Raw genomic sequence first — 19109 nt, forward strand, 5'->3', positions numbered from 1 at the left:
CTCTTTTTAATTCATTTATATGGAATTGTAATCTTTATTTGAATGTGGAAGTTGCTAATAAAGACATGATCTGGACTGATTTCCTTCTGAAAAGTTAATGGTTGCTCAAACATACCTAATCACTTACCTTCATCTACCCCATATTTTTCTTATTATAATGATATTCTGTCTTTGATTGTAAAAGACTTTATTTTTGTATCCTGGGGTAGCTAAATGAATTTGAAATGAATATGGATTTCCTGCTGATCTCATTTAGTTTTCATCTTCACCCTGGAACTGAAAACATCAATGCCAGGGTGTGTTAGAGGTACACTTCTGGAAAGGCAATTATCCTATAAATGCTCAGCTGTAACTTATATAATAATTATTTCTTCAACTGAAGTGCCTTTTGAAGTACTTTCCAAAAACTTACAATAGGCCTTACCCATAAACATTTTGGTGAGGCAGGGAGACCAAATTCTGCACTCCATCTGAAAGCATTCTGCAAAAACCATGTCTGAAGTGAGCTGGCATTGAGTACAGCTGGATCTCTCACATTAGGTGTTTGGAAATCTGTCCTCAAAGACATATGCCCTGCAATGTTTACTTTTCAAATATTACTTGGAAATTATATGATGGATGACTGATACTTTTTTTTTTTCATCTCCTCTTGGCTGAGGGTTTCCCTGGAACTTGAGACATGTCTCTGTTGAAAAAATCACTCAACATTATGAAGAACAAAAGCAAGCAGAAAGTTGTTCAGTATGCCATGTAGTTTCACCTGAACCCCAGTGGTTTCAAGGTATACAAGACATACCAACCACCTTGTTCAGCTTAAAAGCAGATTGCTTGCAAAACTTACATTAATTCTTCTGATGCCAGTCATTTGCATGAACAGGTTGAATAACTTCTCTCTGATACAGTTCTTAGCTAATGGGAGAAAGGTGTGGGCTAAAAATCAGCAGACCAGGAGAAGAGTAACATTTGGTGATTTGGGTAATCTTGGGAGCCTCCCTTCATATTCCCAGACCCCTTCCTCTCTTTCCTTATGTGAAGCTTAAATCAGGGAATTGTTGTGCTCTTACAAAGCCAATGGCATTGGGGAGCCCTCAGCCATCACTGGGATCCTTTGTAGGCACTGACTTAGTTTATAAATGGTGTTAGGCTGCAGCATTTGGGTGAGTGACGTGGGAGAAGAGCAGCTATTGGGGGAGGCTGGTTTGCAGCATGAAGCTGAACAGCTGCAGCAAAGTAGAGCCTGGTGTTTTGGGAAAAGGCCTTTTAAAAGCCAGCATGTGCTTAGGATTCAGAAAACAGTCACTGAGGGGCAAATTCACCCTTGGCAAAACCCCAGCCTGGGGTCACATTGGAGGTAAGCGTGCTTCCCTACTATCAGAGGGATTTGCAAGCAGAAAGAATTTTAACAAGGTCTTCAGACGTGACTAAAGACCCTGTTTGTTTTAGATCAAGCTCACTCCACCCCAGATCCCCGAGTATATCTCTTGTTCATAAAATATCACAAGCTCAGATACGTGTTTGTTTTCAGGGGAGACTCCTCCCCCACATTCAGCCTGGTTCACCTGTTAAAAGCTCATGAGAAATTGTATCCACGGCATTCCTGTTCCTGTAACACAGGCGTGTGGTGAAAGCCAGCAAGCTGTTCCTCCTCAGAGTGTGTGAATTTGCTGTCTTACAATCCTCCCTTCTTCTGAAGCACAATGACTCTTTTCCAGGGCTGGAACTTACACATCTTAGCAGACCAAAAGAAAAAAAATTGCTTTCAGAGGGTCTTTAAGAAACAAAATAATAACAATGATGATGACCATAATCACGATGATGATGACGGTGATGGTAATGTAATAATAATAATAATAATAATAGCTTTTTGAGTCTGTGCTGTACCCCCCGCAGCTCCTTCTGTTAGAGGGAATCTTATTTCATGGGCTCAAATGAGGAGTCACAACCAATTCAATTACTCGAGAGTAATATCCTTCATAAAGAAGAGCCCCTGCCGCTGTTCCTTTGGAGGGTTCCCCTTTCCTGCTCTAAGCAGCTGTGTTGGTATTTAGACATAGGATACCAGCTCAGACTCTACTTCCAGCACAACCTCTACTTATATCCTGCAGGCTTTATAAGTCCCCAGATGGTCCATAATGCTTGTGTAGCAGTTAGCCAGCCAAACAGTGCTTGCTGCTTATCTGGTGTATAACTCTCTGGAATGCGTGTGTGGGGAGAATGAGAAAAAATGCCAGATCATCTTCCCACAGAACATTTCCTTTCTTGTCCTCAGCCTCCCCTCTCTAAGCCCAGACAGAAACAAAACACCAACGAGGGAATCGGCCACATTTGCGTTGCAATGGACTTGATCCTCACGTCTTTTCAGAAGCAGCCTGGTCCTTTGTGGCTGTGAACCTTTGATGCCAGGGCATTTATGCTGATCTCTGAGCGTGTGACAACCCGTTTAGCTCCAGCTTAAATGACAGCACCAGATGGAAGTCAGTAACAAAGCATGGCCAAAGCTAGCAATTTTCAAAATAATGGAAATTCAGACGATTCTGCGGGAAAGAAAAGGAGGACAAGAGAGAAAAACTTATGGGGAAGGGTCCACCACACTGTTAACTTTCAGAAATGTTTGTGAGAGTCTTTTACTAGATTACCCTGAAGTCTCAGTTCTAGCTTGGCTCCTCCTTCACCATATGAAGGGCCACACTGGCAGCCCCGACCATCCCTGGTTCAATTCTCAACTCTGGCCAGCAGACATGTCTACAGTGAAGGAAATGTTCTAGGCAATTAATAAATATGGGTTACTTTCAGTAAGTATGAAAATTTCTGAAGGTGTCTCCAGGGCCACTTTACTCTGCTTTCCCAGTAGAGACCTGTGTTTGCTTGTTACATTGTTCTATTCTTGATTTAACATCACTGTTGGCAAAATTTGGATGGTCCTCATCCTAACACTGTGGGCAAACGAGGCACTAATTTCTCTTGCCAGTGTTGATCTGTTCTGATATTCAGCTACCCTGGAGCAGAGTAGAGAGGCCAGGGGAACACACGGAGACACAGATGGAGGTTTTCATTTCAGATTCACAGCTTCAGAGATTCCACACTTTAATGCAGAAAGGGAAACTTCTGTTTAGTGTGAAAAACAAATTAGTAAATGTTGCTGTTGTTGCTCAGTTTTTTGTTTTCATGAATAACTGCTGAATTCAAAAAGTGTTGGTCTTTAATGTCACTTGTGGCTGGGCAAGTGGAGTGAGCAGCTCACATTGGTGGTGGACTCCTCAGGAGAGAGAAGAGGTCATCATAGATCCAGAATTCTTAATGTTTTGTTACATCCCAACTCCCCCCAAAAAAAAAAAAAAAAAAAAAAAAAAAAAAAAAAAACCACAAAAAAACCACGTGTCAACACTTTTTCCCTGGGTTCTAGAAGCACCGTGACATTCTCAAGTAGGAACTCTGGGCTCTAAAGAGTATGACAGCAATTGATAAAAAATACAAATGTATTAAATAGAGGACAATAGTGACAAAAGAGCAGTTTCATATTCTCTTGGTGTGATAGTGACAATATACGCTGTGACACTTCAGTGTATCCAATCAGTATCCATCTCCAGCCTCATTATCAGATATTGGATAAATAAATGGAAATATATTCAGCCATATATTTTTTAATGGGAGTTCCTCAGTTTCTTTCCGACTTTATCTTCTGTGATTAAGTACTTACACAAAAGGACTGCAAATAAAGGTAGGGTGGAAGACAAGATGAGTGACAGAAAGTCATGGAAAAATTTTGGTTCCTTTTTCCCAGAATTTTGTGTTTGCTGTGTTTGCAAAACACAGATGACTGACCTAGCCAATGAGTGCTGTCTCCCAGCAATACAACACCCACCTGACAATACAAGTCTTGCACCACTATGCAGGAATCCTCTTGCCATGTACTGCTGACATGCTTTGGGGGTGGCTAATTACTTCTCCCTTTCCCCTGAAATAACTGCACAGGCTCTAAGCCTCTATCAGGAAAATAGAAGGGGCTGGGAGGCAAAAAAAACGTGACATTAAAATTCAGATGCCAAGTTCAGTAGCATGAATGAAAATTATCTTAACCTCTGAGGTCAGGAGGTCACCAGCTGGAAGCAGAAAATCTCCACCAGTAAATTGCTGTGGGTTGGAGTGATGAATGCTAGTTAGTACCAGTGAATTTCAGAAGAATCTCAGCTGTAGGGATACAGGGCATCTTGGAACAAGGCTGAACAATTCCTGATTGTGTTTTCTTTCTTCTTTATTCTGTCTTGTGCTCTTTCTGCTTCCACAGATTTCTCAGTTGAGGCAGCAAAAGATTAAACCCTTGTGGGAAAGCCTTGTGGCATGTAATAGGGGTGAAAGCAGTGAGATTCTATAGGGATTGAGTGGTGTTTAGGAAAATTGCTTTCAGCTCCTATGGATGTCAAGAGAGAGAGAAAGTGCTTCAGTACTGCCACTTAGGAAAAGCTACAGCCCAGTCCAGCAGCAGGCACCCTGTTCCATGTACATTCTGCTTGCCAGAGACCAAGTTAGGAAGGTGCCAAGTCCATCTTTCTCTTGCAGGTGGTAACAGGGCCACATTTTGTCTGGGTTCCCCACTGTCTTACCATCATTCCTCCTTCCATTGCTATGAATATCAGCTTAGAGTCTTGTGGGGTGTAGCCACGGCTTAGCCAAACTCTAGAAAAATGGCTTCTTGCTCTGTTCATAAGACATAAAGCAGTGAAGTAAAACAAACTAATAAATATCTATAGGATGAATAGATGTGTCCACTCTGGATAATCCAAAATTCTAGGGTGGGGAAGATTTCAGGTTAAAAGATTGAACCACACCACAAAATGCTCCAGTAATGATACAATTCTCTACAACACTTTATGGGACACTTGAATATAAGCCCCTACTATTAAATTTGGTCTGAGGTTTCCATAAGGGAAAGAGGCCAGCTTGCATTTCAGATGTCATTTCTGTAGGGGAAGCTGGACAAAAAGCAGAAAGTTGGCAGCAAAAAGTACCAGGCTTCTTTCTCCTTCCATCCAACCCTCTCCAACCTCTTTGGCTAATCCCCAAACCATGGCAGGAGTTGAACACTGCTTTTCATTGAGTGACATACCTGGCTCTAGAAGAACACGCCCTTGTGGAATTGGCACCCGGGCAACATTTCCATTCCCTCTGCACAACATTTTTCTTTAATGCCTTCCAAACTAAAACAAAACCAGGAGGATTTGCTACCATGTTCTGCTCATTATATTGGTTTTATGAGGGTGTGGAGTTTTCTTGCACCATGGCAGGATGGATTTGTCCCTGAAACCTAAAATCCAGCAAGAAAATATAATATATGGGAAGCTTTTGACTTTTTATTCATCAGGCTTTTTATGGTTTTGGTTTGTTTCTTGAATAATTACCATTTCACCCCAAATCAATCCACAATCATTTCATGTGCTTTTTCAGGAACGTGTTCAGCTTTAGAGCTAGAAAAGTATTGAGGAAATCAGACATCCTGGACTCACTATGTGGAAAATACAAAGGATCATAGCAAACAAGACTGCAAAAGTGTCCAAAAGTCACTGGAAAAAGTCACTCCAGTGTAGGATGGTTATACCTGTGCCATTCCAGATTTTATGGTTTATAATTTCAGAAGTTCTAATGGACACATCTGCCCATGTGATGGACACATCGCCCCAAGTTGCTAAAGCTGTGTGCTTCAGTTTTAACCCAATGCCTCTCACCCCATCTGCATTGACAGGCAAAGCAGGTTGTTCCTTTTATTCCTTTTTTTTTTCTTTGCAGCCTTGTGTGTGCACAAAGACATCTATCATAGAACCCTTCATTTTCTCTTCTCTAGACTAAACAACCCTACTTCTTTCAATCTTTCTTTCTAAGTCTGATCTTCAGTCATTCCTGTTACTTTCCAGCTGGTTTACATCTTTCCTGAAAAGCAGTAACCAAAACTACACATAGTATTGGGTCCCTACTAATGGCAATAAGAGTGGAAGAATTACTTCATACTTACAGGCAGTTGTCCCACTTATCCATCACAATATGGCGCTTGTCTCTTTCCCAACACCACGATTATGCTGGAACGTGCCTAATATCCAACCTGCTCTAGGCAATGCTCCTCCATCCTCTGGCAACTCAGGCCATCATTCTGCTTAAGGGCAGCATCCTGCATGTTTCTTTCTTGAAATCATCTTAGTTTCCTTCTACAACCAGTCCTTTCTCAATCCCCTCTGAAGGCAACAGACGGAATACTCTGTCCTTACACTGCAATGGGTAATGAGGATGTGATCCATCTGCTCTGTAAGCGTTCTCTGTAAAAGATTAATTTTACATTCCATACTGATATTGTAGCATTTGCTAACTGGATGTTAGAGGAGCACTTAGAGACGCAGGTAAGAAAGCCATGTTCTTGAGCAGGAGACACCACTCTGCTGTTACATGGTATTTCATTTTGTTATCCTTTTCAAGAACTTCTGAAGCCTGACTGAACCATAGGGAGATTAAGAGTTCATAGGGACATAAATAAATTACTTTCAGATCTTATGGATGACAAAAGGGACTGAAATAGTTCCTTGAGTTATTCGAAGGAAAATCTAGTAAACCCATGGAATGTGCATCTCAAAGGACATCTACTGAGACCTTGAATTTTGAAATTAAACTCACAGTTCCACATAGGGATTCTGTTGACTTTGCCACTTCCCATGCTGTGCAAAGGGCTTTGAGATCCCTGGATAGGAAGTCGATGTGGGAAACCAGTAAGTTCTCATTCCTTCAGCTGGCTGAAGGCCTGGACTTCAGTGTAAAGGTTTTTATGGTACATATGTTTTTAAGGGGTGGGGCAAGTTATTCCAAGCTCCCATGTGAGTAGAAGACAGGAATAAAAGCAAAGCGAGGCAGATGCTTTGTTTCCCTGAGCTGGCATTCCTGACAAACAGCTGTGTTTGCACAAAGCTTCCACAGATACATGGATGGGGAACAATATAGCTGGAAAAATGTCGTATCAGTACTGCCACCTTCCAGCTCCTCCATGGGTTAAAGAGTCCACCACGCTCCATTGATGCTCCTCTTTCCCTCTCTTCCTAAAAGTCTTGTAATGTGTTTCACAGAATGTACCTTCCTCTTAGTGTAATATTAATCTTGGGGAGAAGGGAGGAGGGGTTGGGGGAAGGGACACAGTGTTTTGAGGTTCATATTCCCCTTGCAGTTAATCTCTTTAACAAACCCCTTTAACAAACGAAAGGTCTGACAGGAGGCAGAGTCTTTAAAATGTATTAAAATGCATCCAGGAGAGATTAGTAATGAAGCCACTCACCAGACAATGTCGCTTTTCTTCCCCATGTGGACTGCTAGGAAATATCCCAGATTACGGAACAAAAGGTTTAACAGTTGAAAATGCTGATCCTTGAAAGATGCACCATGTTCTCCGCTCCTCGACTCCTTGCTCTACACAAGTACATCTGCAACCAAGAGATCCAAGCATAATCTCATCAGGGGGAGGGTCAGAGGGATTGGGTTTAAGTACCATGGAGCTTGCAAACCCTCACACACACTGAGGATAGGTCAGCAGGCAGTGATAGAGGGCACAGCAGTGCATGACAGTATATACCGCCCTGGTGTGGTGAGACACCCACACATACCTGCTCCCACTGGGGACCAGAGTTCCAACCAGGTCCAAGGGTTAAAGCTGGACAGGATGGCACAGGAGGGGGCCAGGACGTGGTCAGCAGTGAATGCTGCACACAAAATTCCCTGCTGCCGATGGGAATTTTGGGGGCATAGAATTATGCAAGCAGGGGAGGAACAAGAGCAGTCACCAGTGCCTTGGTGACAAGTGGGAAATAGGCAGCAGTAATGAGAAAGGCAGATGTAGGGGGAGAACTAATTGAAATTTTGAAAGCAGGTTTTCCTAACTCATACAATGGTCATTCAGTATTTCAAATGAGGCTGTATAGATCCTCTTTGCTTCAAGAAATCTGTTGTTTAGTCATACAGCTGCAACTATGCTTTTTTCTGGTCCATCATGGAGAGAGACCCCAGAGACAAAGCTAAATACCATATGTGACACTGCTAACAGAGACAGGGGTATCTGGGTAATCTTTTCCTCCATCCACTGTTGGAGGCAGAGCTGTGTGACCAGGTGTAGGAGTGGAGCCTGTGCTTCCAGGTGTAAATCAGGCAACCTGTGATCCACATGGGTATATTACCAGCAGCAACAAGAGAGACAAGTCAAAACCTAGTGAGCTAAAGCTGATCTGCAGGGCTCAAACCCTCACAGAAACTGCTGAGAGGTCAGCAAATCAACAGGAGGTTGAAAACAGCTCCTCTAAGTGAAAGGTAAAAGAATAGGTAAGTAAAACCTGGATGATAGGAGAAAGAAACCAGATTTCAAAATGGCCTAAGCTTTTAAAAATATTATTCTCACTGTTAGGAGGTCCTTCTATCACTCCTGTATCTCAGTTTTTTTCAAATCTCTTCTGCTTTTCTTTCCCGTGGGAAAAGGATGCAGAAATTCATTTGTCCTTTCTACCCACCACACAAAACCACTTTCTACTTCATGAAGTGGCAAAAAAATAATTTTGAAACACAACAACAAAAATATGTTTAGTCCTAAAAAGTTTAATTCAGTTGATAGATCCTCGGTTTCCCAACTAGCCCACATATTTTTCTGGAAAATGGCAGCTTCTGTATCTCAGGTCAAGGCTATTGATAAAAAAATATTCCCTTCTGCATCTGGAAACTCAACAAAACTTCCAAGGAAATAAAAAGCTCTAATAAGCTACTCCGCTTACATGAATGAAACTCTGAGTTTTGTCATCTGAGACTATATCCCAAAGCTTGCTGATGACAGAAAAACAATGAGGTAGTGAATTGATGAGGGACCCATTTCACTTGTGGTCTGCCGAGTTATTATATCAAAACATGTCCGGCAGAGTTTAATAGTGTCAGCATTTAATGTTCAGCATAATGTCATTCCTACAGGCCAAGACAGGCACTTCCCATAGGTAATTAATCTTTTACAAGCAATTTAGCCATCGTAAGCAAAAGTGGATAAAATGTATTAATGGGGCAAAAGGCTAGGGGCAAACTATGCATGGAGAAACATTTCTCTACATTAGTCCCAAAAAATTACAAGTGAGTTACAGCTGATAGATTTAGGACAGTTCCTGTTGAGTAATTGTATTCCATGAGGGTTTTCAATACAATGTGATATTCATTTTCACTTTATACAGTAGAGACAATAATGGCTACAGGTGCACAGGCTGTCTTGCTGGGAGAAATAAAACTGTGATTGTTTAACATCTGACTTTTCTCACACAGTTACAGCCTTCAGATTTGAGCTATATTTTGCACATATCTCAGACTTGGATTGTTCTTTTTTTTTTTTTTTTAATACTCAGAAAGCCTAGCTCTAAAAAATGCAGGCTCTAAAGACCCATTGTCAAATGAAACACATTTCCCTCATTTGATTTGTTTTTTCCTCTCTTGCAATATCAGCTTTCACTACAGAAATGCAGACAGCCCCATGTTTGGGTAGAGAAATGAAACCGCCAGCACACGCAGGAGGCACAGCTGCCAGCCCGGGTTCCCAAAACCCAACTCCCAAAACAGGAACTTTCGTGTGCAGTTCTGAAAACCTGGACATCCCTGTAAATGCCTCTCCATTCTGCAGGACTTTATACCATTGCTTTTTTGCTCTGGCATCTCATCACAGCTCTTCTGTGTCCTTCTGGGACTTTCCTGGTCTCTCAGACAAGAATAACAACAACAAACCCAACGAGCCAAGCAAAGAGAGAGCCTGAACTTTCTCCTGGAGAAGACAGTGTGGCTATTCCTGGATTTTGCCTGCCAGCTGCCTCTTGTCTCAGAAATGAACTCTCCTTTCTTTTGCTCCCCAGAGACACACCATGTTTGCTTATGACGTGCAGCTAACCACATCCACCTGCCAGGCTGACTCCACTTCCTTACGAAGGATGCAGCATCTGAGCTGAAGGTGGGATGGGAGGGAAGTCCAGCAGTGTTTAGCAAAAACTTACTGTAGGGTTTTCTCCCCACCAGAAAAGTTGTATGTTCATTCTAATCAGGAAGTAATTCAGGGCTTTCTTATGTGAAAAAGGTAGATCATTTCATTATGTTTCTATCCAATATTTCATTTCAGGGAGAAAGCTGATTGCCCCTAAAATTGTTGTGGTTTCCTGCCATGAAACATTGAATTATTTCTTCCTTCATACTTTAGAAAATTAAAACACATATTTAAACACTAACCTTTTTTTTTTCTATTTTGCTGGGGGAAAAAATGTGTGGTAAAAATCAGGTTAAGAAGAGCTTAATTTTTAAAAAGCAAATAGTTATACTTACAGAAAAATGTTGAGGGTTTGGGGTTTTTTTGCTTTTTAAAGAAAAATCCCTCCCTCAAGTCCTTTGATTTAGGGAAATACTGAGTTTCAACAAATTTATCTTTTTTAAGTGTCTCCAGGTTAACTGCCTTTGGACTTTGCTCCTTTGCACCTCTCTAGGAAGAAAATAAATCCTGTCAGTTTTGCTTCTAGGCTTGTAGGGGCCAGCAATAAAACTTTCCAAACCATCTTGGCGGCCTGGGAACATAAGCCCTCCATCCACCCACTGAGCTGAGCACCCAGAATGTGCTTTTGACCATTTCCCTCATATTCTTGTAACTCCTGCAACATGCTGCTCACAGCAGTCCTGCAAGAACTGACACTAGTGATGACTTCGCATACTTTTCTCTTCATCACTGTGCCTTAAGGTGCAAATTCCCATCACATTTTTCCCTGTGGATGAAACAAAGTGTCTTTGTGGTGTGTGAGAAGAGGTATCCTCACACTCCCTCCCGCACTGCAGTGAAGTCCTGGTCTCCTGTTTCAAGTTTCTCAGAGCTCTTACGAATGTACCGTTGTTGGTGGGTGTGCTTCTCTCACAGATGGGAGGCAAACCAAGACTCAGAAAGTCCTGAGAAATGGCAAGGACACACAGCCATGCACAAACAGAAAGAGCTGGGTAGCACAAACTTTGCTTCTTTAGGAAGCAAGGCTTAAAACAACCAGTAAAACACATGAACCCAGTGTAAATAATGAACAGCATCCACTCGTGCTAGCATTTCTGAACCTGCTTTTAGAGCATGATGCTTGGACCCAGCATTAGCTGAGGGTGTTTTTTGTTCATCTGAAACAATTGTGAACCTTAATCAACATCTGAACCCACGTACCCTGAGCACAAGGTGCCACCTTCCCCACATTTGGGAACTGAAGTCCTCCATTGAGCACTGCCAGGATGAAATACAGACCACAGGTGTTGAACCAGAAAAAGATTCAACAAGTCTGCAGAGCTGAAATACAACTTCCAAAACCTGTATCCTTTGACATTTCAGTCAGCTGTTCCACATGTCTTTGGGGGAAAAGGACTACTACTTCTTCCCTTCTTCTTCCTGCTCCTTTTGAATTTTGTATTTTTAGACAGTTATTTATCCTGTTTTATCTTTAGTTATTTAGACTCTGTACTTTAACATCTGTATATATTTTGGAAGTCATCTCCAAAGTTTAGTTTTTTCCTTGCTTATTGAAATCTGGGAACCTTACCTAGATCCACTGTTCTGCAGGCAGAGAAAGTACTAGGCTCCTCCAGACCCCATGCATTTCTTTGTTTTAACTCATCTTTATATTTTAATTCATCTTTTATAGAAAACAATTCTAGTGGACATTGAAAGATACAGCTGGGTGTGTGTGGCATGCATACAGGGCAGGAAAGGCTCCTGAGCAGGTCAGGTGTGTCCACTCACACAATCTAAAAGCACAAGCCATACTGAGCAGAGCAAGCTCTGGAGCCCAAGCAAGTCATTAGCAGTCTTTCAACTTACTTTGAAGCAGGTCTCTGAGACCTAGTCTGGTTTATACGGTGGAATGTGGAAAAACAACACTGCAGCTAATAAAAAGAAGGGGAACAAAGCAATGTTCCTGTGCGCCTGCCAGTCCCTGCTTCCTTTGCCCCTTCTGTGCCTGCAACTGGCCAGACTGCACCCCTTCCCTACTTGACTCCTGTAATTTTCTGACCAATTTAAGCATGACCTGTAACTTCCCCTTTTACATCACTCATGAATTTGAATGCCTCCTAATTTTAGTTGCACCTTATAAATCCAATGGAAGTGATTGTGTGATCGTAAAACCTTGGACTGGCTCCCAGAGGAGCTACTCCAGTTGTGAGCAATATGCCTGACACCAAAAATTAGTCCCGTTGGAATTAACCCACAGGTGCACACCCTGCACACTGTGTACATGAGGACACACTCACATGCGTGCCCACATGAGCTAAAGCTGCAGCACAAGCTGAAGCTGCAGGTATGAACCACGACTGCGTACATGCAGCTTCCATATCACACAGAGTTTTTAACCTCTGTCCACTTCACAGCCAGTTCTCTCTAGACAACTTCACATTTTCCAAAATAAAGAGCATTTAAAAATAGTTCTCCTGAAGACTCCCCTGAATCAAAAAGACCAGGCCTGAGAGCTGATACAGATCAGAGGAGCAGAGGGAAAAGATGCTGTCTTTCAGCCTCACAGCCCACAACACACATGGAAGCACCAGCAGTCGGTGCAGGTAGCTGGAGGCTGACGTTTATTTTGGCACCTGCCAAGGTGACTTTGTTGTTGGGATCTGGGCTTGGCCAGCAAGCTGTGCTGGTAGGACAGCATCCAGACCAATGCAATAAGCCATGTCTTGGGGGAAGCCAAAAGAAAAGACAAAAAAGACCACACACAATTCAGGGTTGGAGGCTGGAATTTACAGGAGAATGTGTAGGGGGTTTCTTCCCTTTTTATTTTTTTTTTTTAACTACTTTCCTTATTTTTATCCTTCTTGTGAAAATACTTAGGGACCTGGGAAAAGATTTGAATCGTTATGAAAATGTAATTCTATCTCATGATACAGCTGTAGTGAGCCGGGGCAATTACATCTGGGGGAGTCAGCAAATCAGGCTCTCTGATTAGGAAGCAGTGAGGCCTTTGGACAAATTTAATAAAAATAGACTTGTTATATTTGGAACATTTATCTGAGAACATGTTGTCTCTTTAATGCTGTCTTATATCTGCTTGTCAGGCAGTGGGACACTTCCTGAGAGAAGGGCAGGCTTTCAAGAGGACTCAAAGATGTGGCTGGGAGGGATCTGTGGCTGCTGGGGGCAGAAGGAGCTGTTAAGATGATTTCAGGCTATCACAAAACTTTGTCCAACCTGAGGGGAAAGGTTAACTTCTACACAGTATGAGTTGCCCATACGAATCTCTCTCCCTCCAATGACACAGAAGAAAAAAATCCTCTTACTTTTCTCATCTGTCAGCTAAAAGCAAAGCAAAACACAGCCCATAATATTTACAGGTTAGGTTTTAGACAACTGCCTGGTATGTCTTCTCCCTGGTGAATCACTGGTATTGATTTAATGAGCTATAATGCAGCATACAAATAGCAAAAGTCAGTCCAGATAAAACCATCAAACCACTGGGAAATCCTCAGGTCTTTGTAGTGCTGTTGTCAGCCTGTAACAATGATGGACAGGTACTCTCTGTCAGTCCAGTTCAGGGGCAAATAAGAAAAGATTTGCACAGCACTTAGCAGTTCTAAGTGACTTTCTATGGAAAGGAGAAACAGCCAAGGAGACAGTGAGGCAATGAACTTTTCAATTATTACAGAAAGTTATCATTTCCCTTATTTCTTTATTCAAGAGACATCTGAAATATTTTGACAGCTATGGGCCCCCAGTATGAGAGAAATTTAGAGCAGGTGAAAAGTCAGGAGAGTCCCTGAGCTGACCAAAGGGCTGAGCACAATGTACAGGGAAGGGCAGAGACAGGAGCCTGGGCCTGGGGCCTCTATCTGCTCCAGAGCATAAGAGACTGGCTGGTGAGTATCGTTTAACAGGAGGAAGCTATCTCCCCAAACCCCAAGGTTCCCACTGCACAGATTGTGTTGGGTTCCAGTGGAGAACTTCCAAAAGGAGGTTTTTCTGATCTGATTCTGGTTTTGTTGTCTCCCATGGCAGGCCCTCATGGAGTCTGCATCTCCTGTGTCTAAATCTACTGTTTAGGTAGGAGCCATCCCTCTCGACTTGCCAACCACTCTGATCTCACAAACTACAGCAGGCTTCCTTTCAGCAGTTCATCACAGAAGCTCTCCTTTGAAAACTTCTTTAATTAGGATAAAACTGATGGACAACTGCAACATTTTCTTTAGAAAATAAAACTAAGATAAATGAGGAAAAACAAACAGTGTTTTTCATCTCATGATAGATAATCTATTCACTGTAAGGAGCTGCTTTACAATCACTATATTTTAGAGACTAGGTGTCCAAAATGGAAAGACTGAGAAACATTATGAATTCCTCATACAGTCATATCTGATAACTGAGGTGTCATATGAATCTTTCAGAATTTTACTCCTCAGGGCTCCACCACCTTCAGGCACAAACCACAGGACTTCTGGAGTCTGGGACTTTCTCTAACCTTCAATAGCAATTGCCTGCTGGATTCTTCATACCATATATGAACAGATAATAACAACTTTCCCTGCCCTCTCTTTCCTGACTATTTTTACCTGAGTAGTCTGAAACAGTCATTACCTGAAGGTATAAAAAAAATTGCTGGTGAAACTGACTGTATGTATTTCCATCTGTTGTTTCTTAACTGTAGACATTCTGTCTGTTTAGGGTTAATTGTACCTTGGCTTTTCTTCCCACAGAGGACCCAAAGGAGCTTGACCTTTGGCACCTACACAGCTTTTTTAGTGTTGTCTTATGCACATGGATTATGCAGTATGTGTGGAAAGGAAGTAGTTGACTGAACCTGGCTTTGGAAGTCATGAACTCCAGAGCATGTACTGGGATCTGAGTAGAGTCTAGGAATTTAGCATTTCCATCTCATTTTGCAACATGAGTATCACCACTCTGATACAAAACACCTAGAGACTTAATCTACCCTTGGGTGAAATTAATTCTCTCATAACTCTGGTTGAGCCCGAATAATTGTATGCACTATAGACACTTGACACGGTGGGGTAGATTTAATAAACCTGAGCTACACAGACCATTCCTGTGGTTTAGCTTTGGAACCTCTCTATTGAAAACTTAGGAAATTAAGAGTTAAAAAGGAAATCCACATGTGTTTATAGCCAAATGGTCTGTAATGAACGTGTGAAATTAATTACCAAGGAAAGTCTTTGGTAAATTATGGTTTAAGCATCAAGACCAGTCAAAAAAACAGAATTAAATTGAAAATGAAAGGTATAAAGTTCACATGGTGATGGGCTCATCAGAACAAGCATCCTTCTTCTTTTGAGTGACTCATGGTTTCCACCTCTGTTACCATGTGTATCCTCTCAGAAAGAGATCAGACCACCTATGTGATGCTCTGCTTCCTCTCCATGTGCATAGATGTGCCCATACACTTATAATCAGAAAGTTGTGTGGTCTAGGATTTCAATGGGGAAATAAAAGTTGGATTCAAGATCCTGAGTTTTAACCCCAGTGGTTCCCAAAGGCTCACTGCACCAAACCTGAGAAAGTCACTTGCTTCTAGCTGCAATTAAGGAATACAAGACCTTTGGGGAGCCATGTTCTTTATTGAGTAGATCTTTCTTGTTTCCTCGCTTCTTTCTGAGGAGGGCAATAAATACAAAATGTCCCTGTTTAGATGGTCCGTCCTTATGCTTCCATTCATTCACTAGTTTGCTTGCTCGGTCAACTGGCCCAGGCTGTAAGTAGCCCCATTAAGAAGAGCTTGTTCCTGAAGGCCTGAAAATAACCTCAAAACAAATTTTAGAAGGTTTTAAGAGATGTCCAGTAAAAAACTTCTCCCCAAAGATGCAGCCACTGCTTCTTGTGAGCCAATCCCTAATCTTACAACTACCACAGACGTGTATCTTTGCCCTGCTTGCCTGACTCTCTGGAGTCAGTCAGGGCTGCTCCACCAAAGTCCTGAGCTTCCTGTTGTTGCTGATGGCTAAAACCTTGTTCAAGTTCCAAAAGAAGCACGGTAAGAGACATTTATTGTACTTTTGTGCTAAGGCAGTCTTGTTCCCCTTCAGTGCTTTCTTCAGGCTAATTTTGAATAGCTGAGTAATAAGGAATTTTCATCCCTATAGATTACAAGGCTGCAGACTGATGGCATCTTCTTGCCTTGGCTAAGCAATGTACTCTTTTTATTCCAAAGTGTCCTTACTCCTGCTTTACATAATTTTCTTTAAACTGATGGCCTCCAGAAATATACAGGTGGCTTCCTTGGCTGACATATATTGGTGGCTCCCAGGCATGCTGAGGTTCATAGTATGTGAAAGTCATACTGGAGGCAGAGATGGTGCCAGGTTTTTATTTGTGTTGGAAAGGACAATTGTTTCTCAGGGCACTCTTCTGCATCACGCAAAATATTAATTTCTTCAAAACTTCCAGCAATGGAAGGAAGAATGATTTTTCCAACTGAAAACACGAAAACTTTCCTTTAAATGCCAGATTGTGTGATACAAAGCACTGATGGCCCTCTGGCCACAGCTGCTTCTGTTTAGTCATAGTGTGAGTAAAGAGACACTCAAATAACACATTTGCACTGGAACAGCCTTTGCCGTAGCTTGCATTACTGCAGCTGGACTCACATCAAAACCCAATGCACCGTGTGGAAAGCTATTACCCACTGCAAAATGGTGGAATGAAAAGCACTCTTCAATATCCCCTTTCTTAATGGTGCTGAACCAGATCCGGGAACTCAACAAAATAGTTGAGACTCTCTCTCTCTCCCCCCCCCCACTCCTCCTCCTCTTTCTTTCCCTCTTTTTCTCTGTTGTTCAAGCTGAACTGCAAAGATCCACCAGGCACACTAAGCTGAGAGCTTTTATCATCCCTTCCAGGTTCTCAACTGGCCTGGCAAGACTTGTGTAACTGCTTGTAAAACTGTGAAGATCCTGGTTAGGGGCCACATTGCACTAATTTACAGGACATAAACAGATATTGTGAGGCCAGCCATGATATATGAGGAGGATTCAGCTAAGCTTCTTGCACAGACTTCGGGGCCCAGCTGGTGGCCAGACGTAACTTGGACACATTGTTTTGAATTTGGGAAGGGATGAGCCAGGAAACTGTGGGAGAAAAGGACTCCAGAACCCATGGCAGAAAAAAATCACTATTTGCAGCCTATTACAAGAGATGAGTGAATAAAATGTTAGAGGTCCCATTTTGTAAAACAGGTGCTTGTTTTAATTTACCAAAACACATGCATGAGAAAACAAACCACTGGAGACCAAAATGACAGCCTTGTGATGGAAAGGAGAGAGTTTGCTGAAACAACTTTGCATTTTCAAGTGTGTCCAGTGGTGTGCCTTATTTGGGAGATGCAGTCTGTTGAGTTCAAGTGAAATTAGATCATTGATTTTCTGCTGTAGAAAGCACAGCAAGATTTCCCAGCAGTCAGGAGGGTGGTTTGTTTGGGTTGGTGGTTTATTTTTATTAGAATTCATTTTTTTTCTTGCTGTTAAAATGTATGTCAGAATACAATGCCATTTGTAGTACAAGTAATTTATAGCCTCTTTTTTATTTAATTGTTCCTGTTATTTTGTTTCTCACCTATCTATGGAAAAGAACCCCATGTTTGGTATAAAACATCTCCATTCAGTAGTTTGGGGTCTTCTTTTGCAACCTTTAATACTTTTCTGTCACCTACTAACAGGCTAGAAAGTAAGTGCCCTATCAAAAGCCTACATCTCATTCTAGATGATATATGACACCTCAAAGAAAGGGTAGTTTCTTCCTCAGAAAGGTTGCTACTTACCCCCACAATAAAAAATGCACTATGGATCAGTACTAACAAAGCAGAGAGGACACAGGATTATTACCCTACATGGAAATATATACAGGTCACCCAAATTCAGACACTGCTCCTTGCTATCTTTCACTGCTGTCTTCTCAGCATGCACCATGAAAACACTCAGATTTCCCAGCCCATGGTAATTGCTGGTCTGCCAGGAGTGTATTGTCTTGATGTAACCTTACCTGAAAGGGCAATGCTTGTAGCACCCCAAATGGTGCAGCACACAAACCCCACAGGTGCCACAGACCAATGTGCCACCTACTAACAGTGATAACCTGGGGTGGCAATTTGCAAAACATAACACATTTTTCCTCACCAGTTCAGCTGTGATAACCAACTGGTGAACATGAAGAGGATCTGTTTTCTCTGGGCCACTGTGGAGGCAGTGGCTGGTAGACATCAGGGGTATCTCCCCACTGAGACGTGTCTATGTCATTTGTCAGGCAGGGCCACCACCAATAAAGAGACAAGGGAGATGCTAAAGGCATTTTAAATGAGTGGGACACAAAGAATACATCTCTGCCCTCAGGACACTGATATTCAGCAATTCTGGGGACAGGACATGGAGTAAAGCAGAGAAGCTGTGTCTCAAAAGCTGCCACTGAGAAGCCCTGCTGCAGCAAGCACACAAGGACTTGAGGGGGGTTAGAAGGGCAGTGTGCTGGGAAAGCAGAAGGTGCTAGCAAGAAAAGCAGCGAACAAGCGCGCTAATTGCAAGAGCAGCAAGGAAAATATGACAGGGAAAGGAGTCGAGGCAAAGCCAGAGGGGCCCCAGCAGCCTGCTGCTTGGTCGGGTGCAAATGGTTTCAGCAGAGGCAGCTTGCAGCTGTAGGGAGCAGGTGCAAGGGCAGACGGATGCTGCCCTGAACCTGGGGAGAAGGCTGTAGGCAGGAAGGAAACCAGTTTTCCCAAGCTCCAAACAACAGCACACGAAAGAGGGAAAAGGAAGGAGAGCAGTGTTCAGACAGAGGAGAAACAGTTCTGTCACTCTCCACTTCAGGAGCATGATGGGCAGATGAAAGATGAATTTACTTCAGCCAGTCCTGTCAGATGTTTCTGAGCTGTGGGACTTATCAGCTGTCAGACCAGAAAAGAATAAGCTAAACAAAAAGCTTTCACAACCCTCATTCCCAAATCTGTGTGTCATAGTGTGCCACAAAAAAATGATTTCTGCCTTTTTCTTTTTCTTTGTTTTTTTTCTTTTTGCCCCCTCTTCTCTGCTACTACTAAATAATTTTCCCTTTCTCTCACTGGACAGCTGGAGAGAAT

General features: G+C 42.3%; 1 long non-coding RNA gene across 1 annotated transcript in view; it reads right to left on the reverse strand.

Moving 5' to 3' along the window:
• Positions 1-5747: 5747 nt before the first annotated feature.
• LOC146766894 (uncharacterized) overlaps positions 5748-19109 on the reverse strand; it is a 63997-nt gene continuing 50635 nt past the window's right edge. The window contains exons 2-3 of the long non-coding RNA XR_014956525.1: positions 7304-7448; positions 5748-6302 (exon numbers count right to left, since the gene is read on the reverse strand). This is a non-coding gene — a long non-coding RNA (uncharacterized LOC146766894). The remainder of the gene's footprint in view (positions 6303-7303; positions 7449-19109) is intronic.

This window comes from Lonchura striata, chromosome 7 (genome assembly GCF_050655825.1).
Source record: "Lonchura striata isolate lonStrDom1 chromosome 7, ASM5065582v1, whole genome shotgun sequence".
Classification (NCBI taxonomy): Eukaryota; Metazoa; Chordata; class Aves; order Passeriformes; family Estrildidae; genus Lonchura; species Lonchura striata.